Raw genomic sequence first — 26,817 nt, 5'->3', positions numbered from 1 at the left:
TGTGCAACATTTTATTCGTTCACAGGTGATTAGTTTGATTTCCTATCTTGGCTATTGTGGATAGTGGAACAGTGAACACAGGACTAAATATATTCCTTTGGCATACTGGTTTCATTTACTTTGGGCATATAGCACACGTGGGATTGTGGGATCATTTGGAAGTTTTACTGTGTGTGTGTGTTTTTTTTGTTTGTTTGTTTGTTTTTTTTAACATTTTGAGGAAGTTCCATGCCATTTTCCATAATGGCTGAACTAGTCAACATCTCTTGCAGCAATTTATACATATTTCTTCTTCCTTTTGTCTTTTAGCTTTTCTTTCTTTCTTTCTTTTCTTTTTTTTGAGATGGGGCTGGTGAACTGGAGATTAAACTCAGGTGTTTGGGCTTGTTGGGCACACTTGGGCCACATTTAAATTTGTTTTTCAGATAAGGTCTTCCATCATCAGTCTTCTCCCAAGTAGCTTGGATTATAGGCAAATGGCTGAACCTAAGGGTTTCCTCTTCTCAACATCTTCTCCAAGACTTCTGTTACATTTTGAGAATACTCATTCTAAAATGTATAATGGAACATCACATTCTATTTTGATTTGCTTTTCCTTGATGATTAGTGATATTGAGCAATTTCTTTCATAGAACAGTGGCTATTTGGGTCTTCTTTTTAGAAATATCTATACAAGTTATTTGCTCTTTTTAAAGTCATTGTTTTCTTGCTACTGACTCACTGACTTTCTTCTACACATCTTATATACCTTTTATTTGGGGGAGAATTTAGTAGGGAGTGAACTCAGGACTATGAAGCTCATTAGGCAAACACTCTATCACTAGGTATTAAAATATATTTTAAATATTAATCCTAGATGTATGATCTACAACTATTTCCTCCAATTCCATACAGTGTTTCTTCACTGTGGTGATTTTTGTTTATGATTTTTTTCTTAAGGCTAGTTAGTGCTCTGCTACTTGAGCCATAGCTCCACTTTGGGCTCTTTGGTGGTTAATTGGAAACAAGAGTCTCACAGACTTTTCTGCCAGGGCTGGCCTCAAACTGCAGTCCTCAGATCTCAGCCTCCCGAGTAGTTAGGATTATAGGAATAAGCTGCATGTGCCCCACTTTCTGGAATTATGTCAGTTAATCTTCAGAATAGTCTATTATTATATTCAGCTGAAAAGGATACCATTTACCCCAACCTGTTCATCAAGCACCTTTGGAAATTGTTTGTTAGGTTTCCTTTCTTCAGTCCAGGCCATAAATTTAGTTATCTACATGTGGTATATAAACCAGTATTTCTAATTTTTTTTTATAAATATTAGAATCAATTGCAGATCTTTATAAATTATTAATGTCCCATCTGTTCTCAGAAACTATAATTTAATTAGTTTTGGCTGCATTCTGGGAACTAGAGATTAAGGCTCCTGGATGATTTAATTGACAGAAAAACTTGAGAAGGACTGACAAATTCTCTGAGGCACCCTCCCCATGCCTCCTGACACAATACTGGTTGTTATAATCTCCTAGATGTTTTGAGGCCTCTCACCCAGCATCTTCTCCTCTTTTGTAGTCCTTGGCTATCCTCAGTAGTGGTTTTCAGGGTGATCTGAACAATGCACAGAGATCTAACCAAGCCACGGTCTTAAATAAACTTGCATAGCTTCCCTATGCCCCTAAGCCAAAGTCCTAAATCCATCCTCACTTCCTCCTTATGATATTTGTGAAGCTCTTTCCCCTAAGTAAATCCCATAATGCCTGAACTTCATTCTTTATTCCTGCTACACCATCTGCCTGGAATGCACTTCCTTCTTTGAAACTAACCAATCAAGGGAATGAGACTGCAATAAGAAGTTGTATGTCCCTCAAATCTTCCTTGTCTGCTCCATGTTCGATGAAATCAATGGCTCCCTTCTTTGTGCTACTAGACAACAGAGCTACTTGAATTCATAGTAGCATCAACTACACTACCTTGTAAACTTATTTTGAGTAGGGAAAGTTTCCTTTGTTTTCTCTGTCTCTCTCTTATGGGCATGCACACTCTAGAGTTATTGTGATAGTAACTGAAGAAATAAGTGTATGAGTAAACATATGGTTATTCTATTTAATGTGATGTCCTTCAAACTTCCCCTATAATCAAAGTAGGACATCATACCTAAGAGAGATATAATTCCCATTGCCAGGAAGAACCAGAGAGAAAACACTTGTCTCTTGGTTTCTTGTAAAAAAGGGATGTGTAGATTCCGAAAGAACAAGTTATCCTTTTTAAAAGATGGTTTTTAAATCTGTAAATTGGACAGGATAATTTTGACAATTTTGTAACTTACTTTAGAATGTCTCCAAGAGGTCACTTAATGAGATAATGGTTATAAGATGTTTAGACTAGTACATAGTCCAATCTATGTACTCAGTGAATACTTCCATTATCCTTCTCTGTGAAGTCTATGCCAAATTTGACAATTCCAGATTTGCTTCTTTCATTCTACATATCAAAGTATGTTTTTGCATGCATTATTATATCACTCAATTCTCACACAAAGGCTCTAAAACATGGTGCAGGGTTCTCCTCACTTCATATGGAAGGAAGTTGAGTCAGAATGGGCTTTGACTCATGGACATGCTTGCCTTACTTCCATGTGCCTGACCAAATCCTCTAAATGAATGGCCTGAATTTATTTATGTGATTTGAATGGCCACATTGGCAAGAAGCAGCACCAATTTTCTGGAACCACTCTGAACTTGAAAAAGAAGGTTAGCGCTTCCCTTTTCTCCACTTGTTTGGATTTACTTAATGTGCACTTGCTTAATGTTAATTAAGAGGGCAATATATGAAATGCTCTTCATTAAAATACTATAAGATACATCTCTCAAACATTAATGTTCAATAGACATTTATAACATATTTTTATCATATCATTTACTAGATATATAGAAGGTAGATAAATGCTTATATAAGTAAGTAGATTGATAGTTAATAGATAGATAGAGAGATAGATAGATAGACAGATGATGTAGATGCCAATAGGAAAACTAGAAGAAACCCTATCTCCAAGGATCATATATTTAATGTTGAAAGAGAGAAATCATAAACAACAGAAACCAAGAAATTAGATACTTAGACAATATGATGGATGGAAGTGCTATGGAGAAAAATGCAAGGAAAGGAGGGAATAAATAAATGCTGAAACAGAATTTGAACGAGAGTGTTCAGCTATGCCCTCTGAGAAAGTATTTTGGTTGAAAACCTGAAAATTTTAGGAAAATCAGCCATTAGTCCGAGTCAGAATCTCCCTCCCAAATCTGGGGGACAGAATTCCAGACAGGAGCGCAACAAGGAGGTGAGAGGAGAGAAGGAGGTCCAGGGTGCTACTGTTGGTGATGAAATCACCAATGAATTTGTGGTCAGATGGAATGAGGACTCTAGTTTCAAGAACTTTTGAGTTTCTTGTGAGATGACAAGAGAAACCTCCAGGGAGTTCTGAGCATAGAAGTGATGTGATCTGTCCTACTTGTCAGTATGGCTGTAGTCAATGAGGCTGTCAGGGGGCAATCTCAAAGGCAAGGGTGGAGATGAATACTCTGAGATGGAGACTTGCACTAAGCTGTCAGTAGAACAGTGGGCAGGAAATAGTGGGATCCAATATGCATTCTGTGGAAAATGAGAACAAAGTTGCCATTCAATTGCATATGGGGTATTAGTGAAGAGGATTTTTGTTCTAAGCAGCTAGGAAGATGATGGTAGTGCAAACTGAGCTTTGGTTGGAAACAAGCATGTTTGGTTGGGAACAATTGGAGATCACTTTTGAAAATTTGATATCAGGAGAGATATGAGGATGGGGGATATACACCAAGCTAAAGTGGCTCAGGATGGGAAAGGAAAGAGTTTCTGGGTTGATTGGGTTGCTGGTGCTGTTTTGAAACAAGAAGCAAAAATGAGATGGCCAAGATAGTCAGTTTAGATCAAGAAAAGAGGTGATCCAAAGCCTGAGCCTTGAGGCACACTACTGTTAAGACAAGCTGATAGGAAGGGACCAGAGAAGGAGAATGAAAAAGAGCTGACAGTGAGGGTCCAAGAAAACCAGGCTAATGAATGTGTTGATTTAGGCATCGAGTGGAGAAACTGTCCCAACAAGGGCAAATCAACTGAACTCTAGGTTGCCTAATGTTAAACCAAGATGCTCACTGAGAATGTGTGATGTTTAGTCATGTGAGACACCTTGGAAGGGGCAATTTTATGGAAAGTTGGGGGTGAAAGCTTGACTGAAGAGTGATGGAGATAAAATGGATGGCAGGTACAGAGGGTAATTCAGTAGCTTTCAGGCTTTGTAGAACTAAGTTAAAGAAGTTCAGACTCTACTGTCCATTCTTCCTCCTTTCCTGCCTCCAATCTTGCCTTCCTTCTTTGATCTTTGCTCAATTTGTGAAGCAGAAACATTTCTATTTCACCAAAAGTTTATGATGCCCTATTTACATGCCATACCCTCGATTAAAGATAGAGTCTCCCTGCCCTTTTAAAATCTGTGTCTTGTGGGCTCCATGCTGGGGTAGCAAAAAATTGACTCCATTAAAGGCCCACTGATGGAGATTAACTCGGTCCACATTTTCTCTCTCTCTGGGCAAGGTGCCTGGTCATTTGTTTGAAGAAAACGGACCAGTGTTCCTGTTAAAGGTGAGAGCAAAATGTTGGAGGCCACCACCAGCTTTTCAGGAAAGAAGCCGCTTGGCTCAGAAGTCTACACAGCTTCTGACTGTAATAAAAATTGCAATGACTTCTGCTTGGAAGTAGGGAAGGGAGGTCTGAGAGTAAGTGCACTCTGTCCAGGGTAGCCTTCTGCGGAAATGACTTCCAGTGCAGAGTGCCAAAGTGCTTTCGTAAATGACTCTGGCTCACCCCTTTCCCTATCTCCTGTCTCGTATATGCAACATTTATAAAAATAAACATTTGCAGGCGGCACTTGGGAGCAAGCCAAGGTGGAGGATGCAGTGGAGGAAACAGATAAACCAGAAGACTTAGAACTCTCAACAAGAATACTAGTTTTTTTTCAGAATAGGGAGCAGAGGGCGGAGTTGATGTTTCAGAGAGAGGTATCAGAAGACAAATGCATGAGTTTTGGAGCTTTACTCTGTCGAATCTTGACTTCTCATCCAGACCAGAAAATCCTCTCTCTTCCTACTAAAAACAGAATCCTTAGGAGAAGGAATTTTCAAAGTGGTCTCTTGTGGATTTAGATTATTTATGCACAATGACGTATTTATTGAGTACCCAAACTGTATGGGGAACTCTGATATGATGCTCAATGTATCACAAGTTTGATGCTCCACGATTATTTCAACTTGGAAAGTTAGCACCGCATTTGTTCCATTTGGTGCAGCAAAAATGTCACTTCCTTAGAGATCCCATCCTAAAATTAATATTTATTCCTGAATGCTTTATGGCTCTATAGATTTTCCACATAGCTCTGTGAAACAGAGCATACTAAGTATGGGATTTTGCTCTACATGTTTTTTTTTCTTTCTTTATTTGTTGTCAAAGTGATGTACAGACAGGTTATAGTTTCATACCTAAGGCAGTGAGTACATTTCTTATCAATCTTGTTACTTCCTCCCTCTACTTTCTCCCACTTTCTCCCCCCAGCCTTCCCCCGCCCCAAGTTGTACAGTTGGTTTACAGCATATTGTCTTGTAAGTATTGCAGTTGCATTGGCTAGCCTTTTACCTTTTGCCTCTTCATTTTGATATTCTCCTTCCCTTCCTTAGTTCTGATAAACATATATACAATATCCAGTGTACCAAAATCAGTTACAGTGACATCAGGCGTAAAACCATGGGGAAGAAAAACAAAAGAAAAAGGCATAATTTCATATGGTATGTTGACAATAACAACAATGATATACCGTTCATTTTGCTTAGTGTCATCTCATGTGATCATATATACATATCTATTCAGCTATTGTAATCTTTTGTTAGGACTATCCTAGACGTGTACTAATTATTACCAATGAGGAAAACCATAGAGTCTATGTTTCTTTGCATCTGTCTCACTTCGCTTACTATGTTTTTTTCCCCAAGTCTATTTCCTTACGAATGGCAAAGTCATTCTTTCTGATGGAAGCATAGAATTGCATTGTGTATATGTAGCATATTTTCTTGATCCATTCATCCACTGAGGGGCATCTGGGTTGGTTCTATATTTTAGCGATGGTATATTGTGCTGCTATCCCATTGCCTGGTGGAAGCCTTGCACATTGTTGGTGCTGTGGCCTGAATGTAGGTGCTGAAAATGTTAACAAATTGTGCCCTTTTTGGAAATAATTGCATTGTGAAGGCTGGGCCCTCATGAATGAGAGTAGAGCAGTTACGAAAAAGTTTGTAGAGGCTTTCTTGCATTTTCTTCCATGTGAAAATACTGATCAATTATTATGTGTTGATATCATAGGAAAGATGGAGGTGGGGAGGTACAAGTAGATATACTTCTGTATGTGTATGATTGTCAAGATAAGGGGATATAGGTGACTACTGAGATAAGGGGATATATATATATATATATGGAACACAAACATATAGACTATTGCCACAGTCAAAAGACTGAGACTTAGGGGACCTAGGACCCCAGAAATGAAAGTAACCATATAGTCAGTTGATAAGCAGAATGATGATTAAGGTGAGAGAATAGAAAGTTTTATCCAAGAAGAGAAGATGATACTACATAAATGGTAAGGTAAAAGGACATGGAAGGGGGAATGAGGGACAAGGTAACAAACAGTACAAGAAATGTATCCAATGCCTAATGTATGAAACTGTAACCTCTCTGTAATTCAGTTTGATTATATATATATTTTGATTATATATACATATATATACATATACATATATATATTATAGTTTGATTATATATATACATGGAAGAAAATAATAGTTGAACGTGGCCAAAGAATAGATTACAAGTGAGTAGAAGCAGCAAAGGTGGGAGCACAGGATCAACAAGGGCAGATAATATGTCAAATGATGTCCTGTAATTCATAATTTTTCCAGCTTTCTTTTTTCTCATTACTGATTCATGTGTTCCCTCTACCCTCTGCCCACCTGTTGATCTTCATAACTACACCAAAGAGGTAGTAAGATAGGAAATCAACCAGAAAGATGGACAAACTAATGTCCAGATAAACTAAGTCAAGTGAACCTTGCTGATGGGTAGAATAACTGAATATGAAATTCAGATCTCCATACTCAAATGTAAGCCATGCTACTAGGAATACCCAGATAATATATTCCATATTGGCTATAATGAACCAGTAGTAGATTTCTGGAACCAGTGTTTTCAAAAGTCTTCTTGGTGCCGATGTGCTCTGTAGGGATGATTCATGTTGTTTCTTGCAGAGGGTCAAAGGAGAGAGGACTGGCAGCTCCACCTGTCATGTATCTGGCATTTCCTGTCAACTTATTGTGCAATACTCAATGACACCACACATAGCTAGCTCTTGTTCTTGGTTCTAAATGATTACAGTTCTTCATTTACTCCTTTTCCTTGTTGGAACATTTCTTCATCATGTCACATAGTAGAGATATTTCCTAGAAATTCAGAAGACAGTGTTACCTCAAGCCAGTCAGGCTACTGATGATGAAATGATCCAAATTCAAAAATAGTTCATTTGAGCCTGGAAAACCAAAGAGAACTCTTAACACCAACCCTTATTTCAGATTTATGAACTAAGGTGACTTTTTTTTGATGCTCGTTTGAAATCCTGGCCTTGTGCTTGCTTGAATTTGTTTGCTTGGCCTCTACCACTTCAACTATATTCCCAAGGGCTTGACTTTCTGCTGGTTATTTTGGAGATGGACTTTCATGGAGTTTTCTTTCCTGGCTCTCGTCTGAGATAATCTGAGTCTCAGCCTCCTGAGGTATAGACAATGATTGGATATGATTTTAGGTATGAGAAGCCAATCTCAGGCTCCAAAGACAAAGAATTTAGCAGTATAAACCACCTCAAGGTGATTGCTTGTGTCTTGCCAGATGAATCATTTTAATTAGCAAAGTATTAGATATCGTAAACTGCAAGGAAGCAAAAGTTTCAACCATCTGATGGAAGGATAGTGATAATTCCCTGTTAGGTATTTATTATATATTTATCTTCCATTATTCTAACATGTTTTATTTAGGGAGCATTTACTGCCCAGGTATGGCATTCATGGAGGAGTGAATTAACTGGTATAATAAATAGGTAAACACATGAAAGAAGAAATTACGAATTCTTTGCTAGTTCTAATTAAGCTTTTGAGGAGATAATCTGTGTTATCCATTTCTGCATTCCACAGAGGCTCAGAGAGTACCTTCAATATATTAATTGACATACTCTATGGGACACATATAGTCCACATGTATGAACTGTAATCCATGTGGTTTTCTTTCTTTGACTTTACAGAGCCTAATGTCTGGTGCTTTATGAGATGAGAATTCACAGTACATGCATTATATCCTCAGGATTCAGAATTCCTTTGAGGTGTTTTGTAGGGTTCAAGCATGAATAATTTTCAAATCTCCTTTAAAATGATAATTGTAACAATTTATTGGATACTTCTAATGCACAGAAGTTAGAGAATCACTTTCTAAACCAAGATTGACTTGTTGATGGAATTAGCTTCATTACTTAAAAAAAAATTCTGGCTATGCAATACCATATGAATTCACACTTGGCCATATTTATTGAATAGAGAGGTGTTGAGGGAAATTTCATCCTGGAAGTGATGCCTATCATTTTGAGAATGTTGTAAATCAAGGTTTTCCAGGACATAGTCCCACAAGGGCAAAATTGTATATCATAAACAACAAATTGCTTCCATAATTTAAGGACAAGGTCCTTGGCATTAGCTGAACTGTCTCCTGCCAGGGACCATATTTAAGGAGTATGCTATTAGTATAATTTCTGAAGATCCAGGTACTCCGTAAGACTGCCCAGTACATTGACTTTCATCAAGTTATCTGGAAACAGACTCTGAGCAGGGATTTGGGTACTGAAGATGGATCAGAGTGTGTTCTTAGATGAGATTCTGATTCAGCCACGTCAGTACTTTTCACCCATACTCAGGTATGGAACTAAGATAGTCCTGCAGAATGGTTCCATTTGAAACAAGGAAGTCACATGGGCCCTACAATGAAGAAACATTGGATAAGGGCCATTTTGGGGGAAGGCTGTGACCTCAGTTGTAGAGGCACCCTTCTCTGAGAAGATATTGGTAGCTCAAGAGCTAATGGCAACCAGGAAATTCTAAGATCTTAAAAGAGAGGCATTTGTACAAAAAGTTGGTATCTGCATTGTATACCACAGCATCAAAAATAAGTTATCTACAGTAGTTAACACTATGGGCTTGATAGACTGAAGAAGTCACAGTGTGGTGTAAGTAAATTACAGTCCCTGGGCCCAAAACAATCCATCTGAATAATGTCTTTCATTTACTTGTATAACATGCATTAATTTTTTAGAATCTCAGGTTTTTGTTTATAAAATAGTGTTTGCTAAAACTGTCCAGCTGGCTCTTCTACCTCCTTATGCCTAAAGGTCATTTAACATTCATTCATTCATCAAGCCTGTCTAAGTTGAATTCACTGTCTATCTCTATAAAACTAGCATGACTTGGTATATCGCAACATTAGTATCTACACAACATCATTGCCTTAAAATAAATTCAATGGTAGTTAATACATCAAGCAACTTTTTCAAATATAATGAAAAATAACTGCAGAAAACAACATGAAATAACCATTTTTATAACAAATATTTAAATGCTTATGTCCTCTGTGTGTTTATGATATATCCTCGAATAAACTGGATAGATATCTTTAACAGAGCAAAACAAAGAAGTGAGAAAGTGGCTAGTATGGAGAAACAAGGACATTTTGTAGAAGGACAAAGGTCTATTTTGAAATTTATGATCAGTGTAAGCCTCATTAAGAAAATGTCATCTGATTGAGAGGTAAAGATCAATCTGGGTCAGCTTTGAAGGAAAGCATTGCAAATAGAGATAACAGACAGTACAAAAAGTCCCCAGACAGAAGGATGCAGGTCACATTCAGGGAGCAAGAAGGAAATCAGACTGTGAAACAAATGAAGTGATCATAGTGTGGCTTCTTGACTATTGCAACCCCTCCAACAATGTACATCTTTCACAACATGAATGTGTCATCTGAAATGGAATTTATGAAATAGAAAGGAATATAGTGATCTGTGGCATCACTAAGTGTTGCCTCTCAGAAAGGTTTTTTCCTTAGGATCTGGATTCATTTAGATTGAGGTTTTGGTAGATGGGAATACACCAGGTGAGTCTCCTTGCTCAATTCATATGAATAACTAAGCAGTTAAAAATAAAGCCAGGGGCACTGAGTGATAGATTGAGAAAACAGCTAGGACCTTCATTTTTATCTCTTTGATAGAAATAGAGGGGCTTTATAATCTGAATCTGTTGAGACAACTGTACAAAATGATCATTGAAGCTGATTATTCCTAAGAAAGGAAAATTCTGAATCCATTTGCACATCCTGAAGCATTTATGCAATCCTTGATTCTCATAGCTTAGATATTAGGCACACATGATTTAGTGCAGTTAGGAATTGCACTTTCTATCAAGAAAGATGTTAGTTGGATAAGGATATTTAGATGAATTATTTGAATATTTCTGAAGAATTTCCACAAATGCTATTTTGATCTCTGTAGTTTATTTCCAGCAGCTGTAATAGTTTTGACTTCCTTATCAAATAGCTATGATCGTGACCAAGATACACACATGAAAAAATCCTCCAATCTTTTCCCCATCTATAATAAAGTGTCATTTATCAAGCTCCTGAAGACAAGTGGATAGTGGCCTTGTTGTCGATTAACTATGTAGCCTGGAGGCAGCTATTTGAACATTCTATGCTATTACTATCCTTGTCATATTAGGTATTTCACAATTTTACAAGATGACATTCGTCCAATGAGTGCTATAAAACTAAGAAGTGTTTCTTTGAAGATATCTTTTTTGGGAGGAGGTTAATTTCTTTCAGTTCTGAGTATATTTTAGATATGAGACCCTTGTGTGATACATAGCTGGTAAAGATCTTTTCCCATCCTAGGGCTTTCTTTCTATTTATCTGGCTAGCTATGTTCTTTGCATGCAGAAACTCTTCAGCTTGATGCAATCCCATTTATCCAGTCTTTGATTTGTTGTAACTCTGGATCTTGACTTAGGGAGTTTCCACCTGTGCCAGGGAGCCATAGTGTTTCCCCTATCCATTCTGTAATATTTTCAGGGTTTCTGGTATTATATTGACGTGTTTGATCCATCTGGAATTGACTCAGGTGCAGAGTGATTCTGGTGCACCTAAGGATCTAACTTCAGTTTTCTGCATGTAGATAGCCAATTCTGCCGGAACCATTTATTGAGGAGGCTGTCTTTCTTCCATCCTGTGTTTTGGGATCCCTTATCAATAACTATGTGCATATGTCCATATAAAATGCTGCTTATTGAAATGAATTCCAAGAAATGGAAACACCAAGTTTTTATTTGATTATACTGTTATGTTCTTTTTCTCTTTCCCCTTTTCTTTGGTTAATTCCTTTTTGTCTCTGTATTTGATTTCTGTACCCTTTGTCTTGTGTATAAGTCTATATGATTCAGGGAAGGGAGGAAGAATCACAGACACAGTAGGACGGAGGGTGAACCAAGGCAGCACTGATATTCACTGGACATTATGTTGGAAACTAACTATACAACTTGGGGAAGGGAGGGAGGTTAGAAGGGGAAAAACTGGGAGAAAATCACCTTTACAATAAAATTTAACAAAATATTTTTGAAAAACACAAAAATTATAAAGTGACATTCAAAGGAAAGAGATAGTAGCACCTCTTGTTGTTGATCATTGAGGCCTCTTCCTTGATGTAAGATAGATGCGGTAAGATCTAGATCATTTTCTTAAGTGTCTCTAACTCACTGAAAAATGTTAAAAGTATTAATATTGGTACTCTCTTCTTCCCAAATAACAGTTACTCCTCTGTGGGATTAACTTCCTGAAGCCTAATTCTAGGTCTTAAAAGATCTTGTGTCGCCTTGCTCCTCCTCTTCCCTAAGAAATTACGTTCATGCTAATAACTTCATGCTATATCTCTAGGACCAGAAATATTCTCAACGTTTTCACTCAGTAGTTGAGTGGCCTTGGGAAAAATTTAGCCAAGTGGGAATAGTTGTATTTGTGCCTAGATACAATTTAGTATAATCGTGAATACAATTATGTTTCAGCACAGTGCCTGTCACATAGCAAATATTTAAGATAATGATGATTTTTTATTATTATTGCAACTACTACCTTATGGTATAAACATAAATGTGACAGCTACATTTTCAAAGATATTCATTAAGATTCAGTTTGTCAACATTAAATGACCCTCTGGGTCACTAGTTAACAAGATGAAAATATTGGTGGTAAATTTACTTGCAGATCTTTTTTTTTATTTTAGAAAAGGGAAAGTAATATTGATACATTATTCATATGATTCTGATCTTAGTGTTACAAAGGTTGGGGGAGGGGAGAATGGTGAGGCATTGAACCATCAGTTTTAATTGAGAATCCATTGTAATTAGGTGCTGGGCTAAGAAAAGAACTGAAGTATTTGCAGTACAATCAATATGTACTTCAAAGAGAGATGATGCATTTCAAGTAGAATGGAAAAGAATCGTCTGCTAGCAAGTCTTCTATCACCACTTAATGTTCCCCTCTGTCCTACTAAGATACACCCACACCCACCCCACCCTCCAGAAAGAGACCCTCCAGAAAGAGAGAGAGAGAGAGAGAGAGAGAGAGAGAGAGAGAGAGTGCACTGCAGAGACCTATAGGTGCAGTTTTTTTCTGTTTTTTTTTTTTTTATCAACTACTCAAAGTTCATGTGCCTTTTCTGTACCATGACTTTTCCACAATAGCTTTTTCCAGCAACACAGAATCTCGTGGGAAGTGTGAGCTAAAAGACTTCTGTTCAGATCTTAGCCCTGAAGTTTAAAGTAGATATGTGACCTGAAGAAGGTTCTTCATGGTTCTTCATACTTCTCCTTCACTCCAATGGATGATTAAGTGAGATGACTGGGTCTAGTTTCTTGTGATTGTTCACCATGTGCCAGGCACGGTGAAAGACACAGAAAGCTCTGGATATGGAATCTCGCCTTAGGAGATAGAGCAGTGGTATCAGTATGGGCCTCTGTCAGTGAAGTTGCACAAGACAAAGGTGCACAGATAGCATTGTCTTAGAGTTGCAGCCTCTGTATTCAGGACATATTCAGGGTCTACTCTCATCACGCTGTTGCAGAAGTCTTGAGAGGGGGTGGCCATTCATCAAGGTTTCCTGCCAGCCAGCAAGGTTTCCTTGCAGCCTTTGAAAGCTTCACACTCACCACTTGTGCTGGCAATGCTCCAGGTTGGCTCTGCGCACCTCCCAAGTGGCAATTCCCATGAAATATCTGACAAAAATGTAAAAAGGAATGAAATGCTTTATTAAATCTACTGTAGGCTTATTGCCTGCTGTCCTTAGCTTGGCAAGTTCAACATCATCTTCATATTCTTGGCTTTAAAAAGTAAGATACAGGTGTTGAACTTGGGAGTCCAAAGGATTCCAGAATGCTGCCCCTTGGGATGAGCAATCTCCCAGGTAGGTTTTGTTCTTTTTACTGTTTTAATGTAGCGTTCCTATCAGCTGAATATTTCTAGCCAGATTTTAAAGAGGGCCAAGCCAAAGGGCTCCTTGGCCAGGTAGTAGTGAAAGAACCACAACAAACAGCAGCATCTGGAAGTGTGTAATCAGAATTGGCACACTTGCAGGGGAAATGCAGAGCAGTGTATTAAATTATGTCTGCAACAGCCCTGCCTTGAAAAGGAGAAAAGAAACCATCACCACCGCCCCCCCCCATGTTTCATAGTTCAATTCCCAAAGTGGGGAGGCTTGCTACTCAACATCAAACACATAGTTCAGGGCAAGGCATGCAACTTGGGTGTGTAATTTATTTTAATGTGCTTGCATGTTTACTTATAAATAGCTCATATATATATATATACATACATATATACATATATACACAAACATATGTATACATATATATATATATATAAAGTTTATATGTAGTCTTCCAAGTTCATCCAAGTTTATATGTAGTCTTCCAAGTTCATCCAGGCTAAAATATTTCATCGGGTGTTTTATCATTGTTTTGGAACTCAGGAGGGAAGCACACACGTGCACATGTGCATGTGCGTGCACACACACACACGCACACACACACACACACACACACACACACACACACAATGAATCATTGTCCTTGGCCTTAAAATCTCAATCCCAGGACAGAAACATGAAAAATGGTAACAATAATCATTCCAATACCGAGTGTTATGGTGTATCAAGATATGATCACACTCTGTAACCTGGTTAAATCTTCTCAAGTGACAGCTTATGCCTGATTAAGCTGATATTGAGAAAGAGAAGATAGTCCATGATGATTTGTTTGACTTACAGTTGGTGGAATCAAAACTAGAATCTGAGTATATTTAAATCCAACCTTGATGTGTGTGAAAGGAAGGAATTAATAGCTGGAAAGAGGAACTGCTTTTTCATTCAAATATTTTTTTTTCTTTGAGAAACCACCAGAAGATGGGGCCCAAAAGAAAAGTATCCTGGAAAGTATGGCTGAGTGTCTGACTTTCTTCAAATTCTGATGAGCAGCATAATGGGAAGATACTAAGATTAACAGAGGCGTCACAAAACCAGATGCTACCTGACAGCCTGAGAAGAAAGCAAACGTCCAGTGTTACTGGCTAGTTCTTAGCCCGGTAATCTCTTGAAGACAATTTAAACATTTAAGACTTTAGGCAACCTCTGAGGAAAAAGAATAGAAAGCACAAAATGTTTAATTGTGTGTTTGTGGCAAATAAATAACTTTGTATATTTTTTGTACAAGTGCTACATAGTAAAGATGAGAGGAAACAACTATCATCCTGATGACAATAATAGTAGTGGTAGTTAGGCTGGTGACGATGATGGTATAATTCATGTGGCTGCTTGTGTTAAGGAAAAGATTCTTCTATAAAGGGGCTCACAACTGTTTAATGCCCATCTGGGCTCCATTGTACCAGACCAGTTTTCTGATCATTTTATTCATAGTTACTGAATATTCCTCCCATCCTCACATGCTGTAACATCAGGGGAAGTTAATCCAGTTTTCACAGGACAAATAATTTTAGTACACAATATATTCCACAGTTGTATAATCTTCCTTCAAAAGGATATCAATTAGCTAACAAAAGTACAAAATATATTATATACTTTAATCAACACAAGTAAAATACATAGGAATAAACTCAATGAATGGAAAGCTATAAGGTATTCACTGAGAACTTGAAGAAAATACAAATAAGCACAAAAGAATGTAATGGTATGGGTTGAAGAATCATTTCTATCCAAAGCAATGTACAGTTTCAATACAATGTCTAGGAAAACTCAAATGACAGTTTTTATAGAAATAGGAAAAAATTCATATGAAATGACAATTGACTTGGGAAAAACAATGATAAGGAAGTTACAGACATCATAGTTCCTCATTTCATGTTCTATAGAAAGCGGTGGCAAACTGAATAGCATTACACTGGTATCAAAGCAGACACAGCTTTTGCTCATGGCTATCCCACTATTAAGATGATCTTCAGCTCACCTACGAACCCTCTTACTCTTGCTCAAGTCACAACCATTCTTACAAACTGAATATTTGTGTCTTCAAAATTCATGCTGAATCCCTAATATCCAATGTACAATATTTGGAGGTGGGGCTTTGGGGAATTAATTAGAGTTACCTTAAGCCATAAGAGTTGGTCACTTGTGATGGGATTAATTCCCTTATTAGAAGAGAAAAAAGGAATACCTGTTCCTTTGTATATTCTCAGAGGAAAAGCATGCAGAGTGTACAATGAGATCCCCAAATATCCAACCTGAAGATAACTCTTCACAAAGCCCAGTATTACTGGCCTCCTCAATTTGGACATTCCTGTGTCTAGACCAATGAGGTCATCAAATAAATGGCTGCAGTTTAAATCACGTAGTGTGTCACAAGTGGATATGATGGCCCAGACACACAGCTTCATGTTCCCCTCAAACATCTCTTCTGTAAAACTTGCCTGTCTCTTTCCTCTCAATCATCCCAACACTGAAATCTGCTAGTTTTTTGCTGTCACATGTCAAATACATTGCCATTACAATATGCTGATTTTTTTTCTTATGAAAGATAAGACCCAGACTTTTTTTTCTGAGTTACAGATAATTTGAAAATGTAATTATATATGTTCAAGTGAATAGAGTACATTTATGTTGACTTTATTAAGATCCTGTTCTGGGAATGAAACAGACACTGGAACCCAGGGTACAGAACTTATCCACCAGAAATAAACCTGGACCCATAGATATCTTTGATAGGGCATCAATAAGACAGTAAATAAAGAATAGCTTCTTAAGTACACTAGGTTAGGAAGTGGATATCCATATGTCAAGGAATAAAATGATCCTCTTAAACCATACACATAATTAATAAAAATGGATTAAAGATTTAAATGTCAAACTAGAAACCTTAAAGCTCCTAGAAGAAAACATAGGTGAGAAATTCCTTTACCTTGGTCTTGGAAATGGTATTTTAGATAGGAGTCCAAAACTGAGGTACCTAGAGCAACAACCAATAAGTGAGACTCTAAGTAAAAGTTTCCACCAGCAAAGAACATAAACACACTGATCAAGATGGGAAGGTAGGGTACAGAATGGGATAAAATACATGTATCAAAATGCAAAGCTAGTAAAGGACTAATACTCAAAATACATAAGACATTCAACTCTATATCAAAAACAAAGCAAAGCTAAAATAATACAAATAACTGGCTTCAGAATGGATCAACACCTGAATTTCTAGAAAGAAGAGATAAAAATACCCCAAAATTATATAAAAGTTGCTCAGCATCACTCATCATAATAGATGAAAATCAAAGCCACTCTGAGATGTCACATTTTACCAGCTAACTGGTTGTATTATACAAACACCAAGAAGTAAGTCTTGGTGAGGGTATGGAGAAAATGAATGTAACCTACAGTATTAACCAGGAATGTAATGGATTTGACAATATAGAAAACAATTGGAAAATACTTGAAAAAATTAAAAATGAAACCACTACCATATGATCTAGCAATTCTAATTCTAGACACATACATGTATATATGTAAGAGAATATATATATATATATATATGCTCTCTTTCTGTCTCTATATATAGAAAGAGGGAATTAGAATTCATATATATATAATCTTCAAGAACAAAAAATAGTAACAATTGAATGTATCTTTGTGGAAATAAATACTTTCATGGGCTGGCTGAAGGTACATTTATTACAAAAATTTACTTAAAATATTCCATAAATAAACACATAAAATTATTCATAATATATGAATAAACTTAAAAATACAATAACAAATTAATAAAATGAGCATAGACTTGAATTGCCAATTCACAGGAGAGGAAAATGTAATGGTCTATAAACTTATATAAACATGCTATACTTCACCAGTGATTAGGGAAAATTTAAAACAAAAACAAGCAAATGAAAACAAAAACAAACAAGAAAACATAACAACTTGAAAACAGTGACAGACTGCTTTATGTCCATAAGCTTGACAAAACTGAAAGAGTCTGACAGATTCTTTTGATAATCCAATAGCTCTTAATTATCCTGGGTCACTTGAACAAATTTCTAATCTTTGGCACTGAAAAACACCGGGAAACATGATGAATTTGTTTGTATAAACTTACCGGTTTGTTTGTAAAGTCTTACTCATTAGTTTTCAAATTATTTACTCAACAGCTAACTCAATGAAGAGTCCAATTAAAGACTTCGCTATTTCAATCAATGATTGCTTACCAAAGGTCCCTTCTCCTTTCCCTCTCCCATTTTCTTTGTGTGTTATTGGGATGTTTGCAGACTAGCTGCTTTATTCCAAGATGTGCTCACTCTATGCATCAGGATAATAATAAACTACATCATTCCTAAACGTCGATTCTATTCATGTCATTTGAACCATCCAAGTTTTGAGATACTTTACAAGGGTGACTTTCTTTGAATGACTGCAAATGGAACACTGGACTTGACTTGATGCTTGGCCTTACTTTCCTCAGAATACAGAGCACTGTAGAAGCACTTTTATGATTTTCAAACAGTGCTTGATGTGAAATCAGAAGGCTGATCAAGATGGGCAGATGGACAGAAGTGTGGGAGATAGAGCAGATGGGCTGAGGGAGGCCAAGTGGCCCTAATTGTGACTTGGAATTCTGTAAGCAGCCTGGAGTCCCATAGGAAACTTTCTCTCAGAGTTTTAAGTAGCCGCATGAGCACTGAGGAGCAGTTGCACAGCTTGTACTTGGTTAGAGTCCGTGTCTCAGGCTCCACATCAGAATTTCAGCCTCTGAAGTGAGGGGGTGGGTGGCCTGGTACCCACACTCACATATGGTAGAGGCCCCACAGATCTCTCACCATCTTGACTCAAGATGGGACAGTCCCTCAAAGTTCTGTCTCCTGATGTTAGAATAGGGACCATCTGCACAGCTCAACCATGGGACCATTTTATCCTTCACAGAAGAAACTTCTGGGCTACACACTAGACCCCCAGCATATCCCGGGGGTTGTATCAGAGCCTAAAGAAGGAGGACTGATCTGTTTCTCACATCTGCAGACTCTAGGTGGAGCTGGGGAAGATTTGTCCAAAGCCAAGGATACCAGTGAGGGATTCGGGAGACTTATTTAGTCTTAGTAAAAAAAAATATATAAAAGGAATGTAATTTTTATAGTTCTGTGTATATTTTAGATATGAGGCCTTTGTTCGTTGTATGGCCAATAAAGATCATTTCTTCAAAACAAAACTGCAAAGAACCAATAGCCTCCTCATCAAGTGGGCTAAAGACTTACAAAGAGACTTCTCTGATGAGGAAATGAGAATGGCCAACAGACATATGAAAAAATGCTCTACATCACTGGCCATAAAAGAAATGCAAATCAAAACAGCATTGAGATTCCATCTCACCTCAGTAAGAATGTCCTATATCAAGAAAACTAACAATAATAAATGTTGGAGGGGATGTGGCCAAAAGGAAACCCTACTCCATTATTGGTGGGAATGTAAACTGGTTCAGCCACTCTGGCAAGCAGTATGGAGATTCCTCAGAAGGCTAAACATAGAGCTCCCCTATGACCCAGCAGCCCCACTTTTGGGTTTCTATCCAAAAGACCACAAACAAAATCACACTAGAGCCACCAGCACAATAATGTTCATTGCAGCACAGTTTGTCATAGCTAGAATCTATAACCAACCCAGATGCCCCTCAGTAGACAAATGGATCAGGAAAATGTGGTACATATACACAATGGAATTTTATGCCTCTATCAGAAAGAATGACATTGCCCCATTTGTAAGGAAATGGAAGGACTTGGAAAAAATTATACTAAGTGAAGTGAGCCAGACCCAAAAAAACATGGACTCTATGGTCTCCCTTATAGGGAATAATTAGCACAGGTTTAGGCAAGCCACAGCAGAGAATCACAAGAGCCCAATAGCTATACCCTTATGAACACATAAGATGATGCTAAGTGAAATGAACTCCATGTTATGGAAACGATTGTTATATCACTGTTGTAACTACTTTCAACGTGCTATATGTAACTGTAGCTTCTATTATGGATGATCTCCTTCTATCCGCTTCCTGTGGTTGTACCTACACTTTCTCTGTATCTTATCTGAGTATATTGGAAACCGTGTATACAGGTCTTAGAATGAGGAAATTGAAAGGGAATACCAAAATCGAAAGACACAGGGTAAAAAAAGACAAACAACTATAAAAGCAATACTTGCAAAACTGTTTGGTGTAAATGAACTGAACAATTCATGGGGGGGGGGGAAGGGAAAGGAGGAGGAGGGAATGAGGGAGGAGGTAACAAATAGTACAAGAAATGTATCCAATGTCTAACGTATGAAACTGTAACCTCTCTGTACATCAGTTTGATAATAAAAATTTAAAATATATATATATATATATGACTCAAAAGAAGTCTCCAATTAATAAAGTACATCATTCTGTAACATTTTCAGAGCATACTCACTATGCTCTGAAACCCTCCATGAAACAAAATATACAAGGTATCCCCATACTTACAAATTTAGATTCTGGTACAAAAATAGGGGAAATGATAGCCAAGGAGATGTTTTGTTGAAAGGGCACCTAGCTATTTGTGGCACATGATAATGGCTCAATAAATGAGAACTCCTTCAAAATGCCCTGTGGTAAGTAACTCTACCAGGGCAATCCACTCCACCATTGTTGCCATTCATTAAATGAACGGCCAATTGGATGTGGCACTTCCACGGCACCATTTGTTCGTCTGAGACTCCGATTCTGCCAGGCAAGAGAGAAAAAGAGTACAATGCTGATACATTTTTCTCACCAAAGACCCATCATTGTATCCTTCTCCCTCCACCGAACCAGAGATTTCAGCCCAATTCCTCAATGTTGCTCACAAGGCCTGGCAGGAAGAGCCTCGGGTTATTTTTCAACTGGCTTTTCCAGCAGTCTTCTCTAAAACCTCTGTACTCCAGATGAATCAGTCCCTTCAAGATCTTCTAAATTCCCCATCTGTTTCTTACTCCAAGAACTTCCTTTGGCAGCTTTCTGCTCTGTTCTTCATCCAGCTGAATTATTCTTGTTCACTACATTTCATCTTTATCATCTCTCCAAAGTCATGAGACCCCTCTGTGACAAGCCTCTAGGGACTTGCCTATTACTTCCCAAGGTCCAGGGTAATTGTGATTCCCCAATTTTGTCTATTTATTCTTTTGTGGACAAGAGACAGTTTTATTTTCCTTTTTGTCCTCAAAGACTTCCCAGTGCCTTTCTCATAAAAAAGAGATGCTCAATAAATGTTTCCTGAACTGAACTGAGCTGAGAGCTTCTCTTTTGTATGCCACCAGGAAGAAAATGCCTATCATTGTTTTATAGGGAGTTCACAAGAATTATCACAAGATATTTTTCTTACAATATTTGAATTCTTAGAAGATACTTATTCAAAGAATATGCCTCACACACTGCCAAGATGAAGAAACATAAAAGGAAATTTCAGTTGGGATGTTTGGAATCTATCACCCATGGCAAGCTAAAATGAAATAATAATAAATAAATGAGCCAGGCACCAGTGGCTCATGGCCATAATTCTAGCTACTCAGGAAGCTGAGGTCTGAGAATTCTGGTTCAAAGCAAGCCAGGTCAGGAAAGTCAATGAGACTCCGAGGTCTAATAACCTACTAAAAAGATGGAACTGGAGCTGTGGTTCAAATGGTAGAGCACTAGCTTTGAGCCAAAAAAGAAGCACAGGGACAGTGCTCAGGCCCTGAGTTCAAGCCTCAGGACCAGCACACCCCTTCCCCCACAAAGATATTATAAATAAATGTCAATGCATTAAAATTGGAAGTCAACTATAACTGAAATAAACAGGTCTTAACCATAAATTTGACTACTTATTTATTTCCCTTTCTTGTTTTTGTAATAATATAGCAAATAGAATACTGATTTTCACCTGAGAATATCATGATTTTTTTTAAAACTCGGTTCAGTAACGATATCTGATCTCTTTTCATTTTGTGAACATATGATATGTAGTTACAATCCATAAATCTCAATTCTCTCATATGAATCATGACCTGATTAGGTGTAAGACCTAGATTATTCTTAATATTTCATGGACTGAGATAACTGAAATACGTAGTATAGCATTTACCTGACATAAGAATAATATATCACTCTGTAGACTAGAAGGCACTTGAGGTTTTAGCCACATGCATGAAAATGGTATGCCTAGATCCTGGCAATAGTTGACCTAAACTGTATGCCTATTACCACAGTGGCAATGCCTCCATCTTGATTGCCCTTCTACTGAGCCTTCTGAAATATATTTGGCCTGGTTAGTACCTAGTTTTCTGGTGAAGGAGGAAATAAAAACAGAAGAAGGGAGAATAATAACTATTAAATGACTGTGGAAAGAACCTAAAATGTAATTTCTATGTTACTGAGAAAAGGGAAGCACTATCACTGGGAAATTAATTCCTTTTGGGCTCAGAACAGTTCTGATGGACTTGGACTCTATCAAAGTATACAATAAGAGGATATTATGAAGATGGTTTTGCCCTGGACTTTTCAAGAGCCTTGTAATATCTCTCCAACCCATGTTAGTGCATTTTGAATATTCCAGGATGTCTATGGCCTACGTTTCTTTGACCCAAAGCAGCACAATTGGAATGTTAACTTAATTTCCTGATTTAGGTTCAAAAGTCTGCTCTTTTAAATAGCTCAAATAGCCAAACCTTTACTTCAGGGATGTGCCTTCTTGACAAATTATGGTTTCTTTAGAAGGCATCATGATCTGAGGGTTTTTTTTTTCCATATCATCATTGGCAAGGCCATTTTTTAATAGGCTTAGTAATAAAACTCCTTTTAAGCCCTGGTCTCATTGATCTTCAGTCCTTTTTTATAAGAGAACCAAAGAGTTCTTAATCAGTTTTTCAAATGAAGAGCTTGAAGGGGAGGTTAGAGAAGGCACATGTATGCATTACAATAAAGCAAACACTAACTTTGAATGGCAGTCACACCTCTGTGATTTTCTCTTCTTACCATGGGGTTCTCTGTGTGTGTAAACAGTTTAGGTTTTGGCTTTCCTTGGCTTATTGAGTTTAATGACTTCATTAGCCATTTTCTTTGTTTCTTCTAATTCATTCCTGTTTCTTTCATACATTATGACATTAAAAACCAAAATGTCAAAATTGACTATAGATGCCTTTAGACAAGAATCTTTTATTTTTTTCAACTTTTTAAAAACATGTTGTTGCTGAGGAGAAAGTAGAGACTCAATGAGGTAAGGGGTGGGTAGGGAGGGATGGGTAAGAATATTGAAAGGGGTGATATTGATCAAGATGCATTGTATTCATAAACTGCTTTGTTTAATGACACTCTTTTGTACAACTACTTAAAGATAACAAAATAATAGCAACAATAATAATAATCACAATAATCATACTTTCAAAGTAATAGTTTGAAACATCCATAGGTCACCAACCAGAGATGTATGGGCAAGCAGATGTATGAGTATACACACAAAATATTAATTAATATACTATCACGTGTCTTTTTTTTTTTTTTTTTTGGCCAGTCCTGGGGCTTGGACTCGCCTGAGCACTGTCCCTGGCTTATTCTTGCTCAAGGCTAGCACTCTGCCACTTGAGCCACAGCGCCACTTCTGGCCATTTTCTATATATGTGGTGCTGGGGAATCGAACCCAGGGCCTCATGTATACAAGGCAAGCACTCTTGCCACTAGGCCATATCCCCAGCCCCCTATCCCGTGTCTTTTTAGTTTTCATTTCTTCCTGCTTCCTGTGCTTGGATTTACATGTAATGCAGATAACTTTATTTTCATCTTTCTTGTCTGTTTGCATTATTTGTGCTTTGACCTCAGATGAGACATATAGCTGAGTCAAAGGTATTCTTTATTTCTTGGTAATTATCACTGATTCTCTCAAGAACCCATATATTTATATGTTTTATATCACCTTATATTTTATTTTCCATTCATTTTCTAACCATGTCCTTATTCTTTTCCTTCTTCAAAGCACATAAACTTGTGCATTTGGTGTTTCCTTAGGTATTTTGTCCACCTGAGAAAATATTTTGTTCTTAAACATATGTAGTATTTTCATTTACATGAAGTTAAGATTATATTGCTTACTCTATTTTGATAATTGATTCAATAAATCCTGCTGAATAAATGCCATGTTTTCACTGAAATCTCATTAGCTTAAATACATCCAATTTATTTCCTATCTTATTCCCTAGTGACTATCTTCTTTTAAATTTACCTAGTGTGGCAATAGGCATTTAGATTAGATCCTTTCCAGTCGCATATTCTATAAATGAGTTTGTCATGCATGTGTCTTGATAAACCTGTGTGAGGGTTTCTTTATAGCCTCACAGCAGAATTCCTTGAGCTCTAATTGTATAAATGTGCAATTACACTTAGTACTACCTGGGTTTCCCTGCATAATGGCAACACCAGCTCAGGCCCCCAGATAAAGTTCATGAGGAATTGTTATTCCTTCAGTCCCTCATTCTATTTACAACAATAAATTCTGACTTACACTTTTCTTAATCAGTGAAATATTAAATAGTATATACATTAATACAAAATCCTATCCATTAGCTTCTTAAATGTTTTAACACATCTTTAGCATTTTTTCCAAAGAATTGATTAGTAGCAGAATTGTCTCAAGTTTATCTTGTCCATCCAAGTTTTATTGGTTGCTGAATGTCTAGTATCCAGAATATTTTATGGCACATGCTAATGGGTCTAAAGATAGTTCTGAGTCTAGGTATGGATAAACAAAAGATAATTTCTATTAGATGGTTTTGTGGGATAATGGTCCCCTCCAGAAGGCCCTGTTTATATTCTAATCAGTAGAACCTGTGATTGTTGTTTCAGTGGCAGAGCAGGTTTTGCTTTATATTTTACAAGATGGGATTAAGTTGATGGATTGGAGAGGAGGAGCTTGTTTTGGATCATCCAGAGTAATATCTTTGTTAGAATAAATGAGAGAGAGAGAGAGAGTGAGAGAGAGAGAGAGAGAGAGAGAGAGAGACAGACAGACAGACAGACAGACAGACAGACAAACAGAGACAGAGTCAAAGACAGAGACAGAGAGGCAGAGAGAGAAACAGAGAGACAGAGACAGAGACAGAGACAGAGACAGAAAATGATCAGTGGACCTACTGACACATTAAGTTTTGATTTCTGGTCCCCAGAACTGTGAGAATGTAGTCAACTTCTGATGGTTTAAGCCACTACAGTTTGTGTTGTCATTATATTGGCCACAGTATAGAAATACATATGACTGAAGTTTTCTGGAGCCCTTTATACAACAGTCACCCTTCTCACACTGTAGAGATTTATAATACACATTAGTAAATTATAATATCTACAGAGTCTTGTGAATTTATTTAGGTCATTGTTTCAAAAATTTATACTGGACTTCTTTTCTTTCTTCCTACGATCATAGCACAGCCTGTCAGACTAAGGTTCTGCAGAATACAATCTGAAGAATATTGAATTAAATATTCTTAATCTTACAATTAAGAAATGGATGCAAAATAATGGCATGCTTTATCATTCTTAAAGCCATTGGTAACTTTTATTGATGTTTTAAATAAGAATCTCATAAAATTTATGCCTTCAATTGCAAAATGTACTTTGTAAGTCACTACGCATAGATGAAGACAAAAATTAATCTAAATTTTTACATCAATTCCATTGTGGTGATCTGACATTTCATAAGCCTTAATGTATATGTAGCATATGAATCAATGTGTTCCTTAAATACTGCTCCAGAAACAAGTAGTTTATTGCTACCACCTACCTCATGACATCAGATTTCTACCCCAGTAAGCATATAACTGAAAATTATACTTTCTCCACATTCCCATACTAAGATTAAAAAATTCTGACCTTAAGAATCACAATATTTTGAAGGGAAGATGGGATAAGACATCACAGATTAGTGTAAAAAAGCTATTTCTTGTTGGACCTCAGTGGTTCACAGCTGTAATCATAGCAGCTCAGGAGGTAGAGACTTGCAAGTCCAAGGTTCAAAGCCAGCTTAGGCATAAACATTTGCAAGACTCCATCTCCAATTGACCAGCAAAATGCCATATTGGATGCCTGGTTCAGGTGTGTTAGTTTTCAGCCTTGAGCAAGAATGCCAAGTGAGAACATGGGGCCCTGAGTTCAAACCCCAGGAGCAGTATACAAACTACAGCCACATAGCACATGTGCATACATGTGCATGTGCACACACACACACACACACACACACATACATATTTCTTGAGTCAAAGGAGTTACTCTTTAGTATAGTCAGCATTTCACAGACATAAGATGTCCTTAAATATTTATATAAAACATTGGATAGGTTTTAGCTTTATAAATAATAATGGGAAAGTATTTAAGAGAAAATTGTCTATTTATAACTGTGCACTACGTTTAGGAAATCTGAGGTTCAGAGACATACAGAAACTTGCCAAAAGTTTCGGTGAATACCAACAGATTAAATTGTAATTATGAATTTTGAAACTTGGCAACACAATGCAAACAAAGAGATTACACGAATGTTAAAATTTCAATTCTGCCCTTCTTTCTCCTTATCCAGTCATTGTAAATGTATTGATCATTTCTATTTTCCAGCAAATTCTGTATCTTGCTAAATGGTCCATGTGAACAGGGAAAGAATATGATTTCTGTTGTTGAGTAGAAGGTTCTATAAATGTCAGAAAAATTCATTATAGTGTTTCTTGACTCACACTTTCTTTTTGATATTCTGCCTACATATATTATTAATTACTAAGAGAAATGTTGAAATCTCCACTATGGGTTTATATGTGTGCCTATTTATTTCTATCTGTTGTTGGTCATTCATTTTGAAACCTGCTGTTATAGGCATGTAATAACAATCTAGGGCTTATGAAATCTACACTGTGAAGCTCCTTGATAACATTTATCCTCCTAATTTTTCCTTATTTATTTTACTCTGGAAATGTTAGTTTTTTCCTAATGTCTGTCAATATTAACAAAACCACTCTTTCCTATTGTTTCTTAGATTTTTACAATCAATATTTGTGTTTATTTTTAAAGTATGGTTTATTATCTTTAAGAACTTGT

The sequence above is a fragment of the Perognathus longimembris genome, chromosome 1 (genome assembly GCF_023159225.1).
Source record: "Perognathus longimembris pacificus isolate PPM17 chromosome 1, ASM2315922v1, whole genome shotgun sequence".
NCBI classification, from domain to species: Eukaryota; Metazoa; Chordata; class Mammalia; order Rodentia; family Heteromyidae; genus Perognathus; species Perognathus longimembris.
The sequence above is the reverse complement of the archived record's forward strand: the minus strand, read 5'-3'. Positions refer to the sequence as shown.